This window comes from Pteropus alecto, unplaced genomic scaffold (genome assembly GCF_000325575.1).
Source record: "Pteropus alecto unplaced genomic scaffold, ASM32557v1 scaffold778, whole genome shotgun sequence".
Taxonomy (NCBI): Eukaryota; Metazoa; Chordata; class Mammalia; order Chiroptera; family Pteropodidae; genus Pteropus; species Pteropus alecto.
The window spans coordinates 1,130,818-1,133,579 of NW_006441062.1; positions in this window are offsets into that span (position 1 = coordinate 1,130,818).

Sequence of the window (2,762 nt, forward strand, 5' to 3'; positions counted from 1 at the left end):
CTGCTTTGACTATGTGTATTGGACCACATGCAAACTGTTTGCTTCCTAAAGTGAATCTATTTACGTGGACCTTTTACATGGTTGTTAAATAACCATCTGGAACTTCAGCAATTACTTGCAAATGCTGGAGTCATGGAACTACCACTTGAGTGAAAACAAGCAGGTTTATGAAAAGAGATTTACACCAAAAATATCTAACATTCCCACAGTTGTGATTACATAGTATTCTACTATTTTGAGCTATAGCCATGATAAACAACAAAGTGGCAGGATGAAATCCTTTGAAAAGAAGAAAAAGATACCAGAAATTTTAAAATTTATAAACCTAATGTAGTTATTAATCTTAGTAATCAGAACAATTAACTGCTCAGCTAATATAATAAAGTACACTTTAAATGCTTTTCTTAAAACAAGCATACCAACACTATCACCAGTGCTACCCTAACAAAAACCCTAAGATATAAAGGAAACTGTTTTTAATGGCCACCTCTTAAAGGTAAGCCATTCTAAAATATATATGGAATCAACTAATACACAAATTAAATGTTAATTTTTGTTTTATGTCTGTTGACATTACTGGAATAAGCATGAATTTACCTGTACTAATTTTAAAAATTCCTAATGTAAGGCTTTGAGATCCAATAAATACCAGATGGAATGTATAGGAATCAGAGTCATTAATCTCTACCGTATGGAGAACTACTACACCAAAATACAGAGTATCTCACAGTCCGCTAAAATTCCTATGGCTGGTAGTAATTTATGTAAAGAAAACAGAAGAAGGTAGAAAGAAAGAAATGACCGGAAGGGAAGTTAGAGAATACACACCTCCAAGTGAATTGCTTTTGTGGTCAGTTTGCGGTCAGTGGAATTGGAAAGGATGCCAGGGAAGAATGGAATTGCGTAATAGCTGGTACAGTTAAATTGCTTGAGTATTTTCCCAAAGATCTAAGAAGTTTTATTAAATATTTAAAGAATTAACATTGTATCTAAATGTATGTATTATAACAAAGATTTGGGGCTAAAAGCAGTCTTCCTTTAATTGAGTGACAAGGTCACATAATAGTCATTACATCTAAGCATTGGAGGATGTAATTTTCTTGTGCCATAAAGACTTTATATTACCGAATTTTTAAGAGACCTAAATCTTCTTGTTGTCTCTCTGTTATTGATGATGTCATGTGTCCTCTTGGATAATCCCAACTGCAACTTTATTTAGCTAGAGTCTACTTATACAAAAGACTTGCTAAGTAAGGTGAAAGTGTTCAGGAAAAGTATTGCAGATAACATTTAAAGCAATACTAATCAAAGTTCTGCTATTCTTCAGCCCTTTGCATTTTAGTAGTGATATGCAATACAACAAGAAGGAAAATAATTTAAAAGGGAATAAAATGCAATGACTAGATTAGGCATTTTACAGAGTTGAGTCTGAAAAAGAGATGAGCAAAATTCAAGAAAAAACAGTGGGTGCAGGTAAAAGTCTCACTCATGCTTCTGTCTCCAAATCATCCACATTCTGGATGAGAAACAAACTACTATAGTGTTAATTTTAATTGGACCCTTCCATAGGTCCTTTTAAATATAAGTATATGTATATAAATATATACATACAAATATGGTAACACACATTTAATTTTTTAAATACAAAAGTTAGCATGATATACAAATTGTTTGGCCTCTGGTTTTTAATGCTCTCTATATTGGAAATTGTCCTTTAGCAGTAAATAACTTATTTTTTATTATGCCTACCCAATATTGAACTGTGCAACTCGATTTATTTATCAAGTTCCCTACCAATGAACATTTAATTTGTTTCTGGTCTTTCTGGTATTCTTAATTCTGGTGTAATAAATAATAAATAACCATTGGCAAATATAATTTCACACACTTGCAAACATTTCTGTAGAACAAATTCCTGAATTGGAATTGCCAGGTTGAATGGTACATGCATTTTAAAAAATGGCTTTATTGAGGTGTCATTGATATACAATAAACTACACATAATTAAAGTGGTCCATTTGATAAATTTTAAAATATGTTTACAACCATGAAACCATCACTACAATCAAGATTATGAATATATCTATCTCATTCCAAAATTTCTTTGTGCCCCTTTGTAATCTCTCCTTCTCGCCTCTCTTACCCCTACTCCTGGTTCCTAGGCAACCAATTATCTGCTGTCTTTCGCTATAAGTTATTTACATTTTCTAAAATTTCGTATAAATGGAATCATAGATGAAGTATTCCTTTTGTCTAGTTTCTTTCACAAAGCAGAAAGATTTATTCATTTTGCTGCCTACATAATAGTTCATTTTTTGGACCTTTTTTTCTTTTTAATTGTGTGTACCACAGACTAACAAATAAATACCAGGGGTAACTTCTCAGCCACAATATGTATTGGAACAAAAGAAAACATTCTACTATTGAACAAAATCCTAAACAGACCAAAGTTCCAAACAAACAAACAAACACACCCCCAAATCCAAAGCAGTATTAAAGTGAAAACTACTTGGAAGAAAGAATTTCCATCCTTCAAGCAATATGAAATAAAAATTCCAGAATCATAATGCTGACTCTATCATAGTTTTCTGTAAAAAAACATCTATAATAACAGATATGGTAACACAATAAAAGTCCTGTTGTTCTAGAAACCATATTATAACAGAAACAGAATAATTGTAGAAATACCTGCTTGAGAATTGCCTGTTCAACAGAACTATTGAAAATCAGAAAGAAATCTAACTATGGGCAGTGAACACACT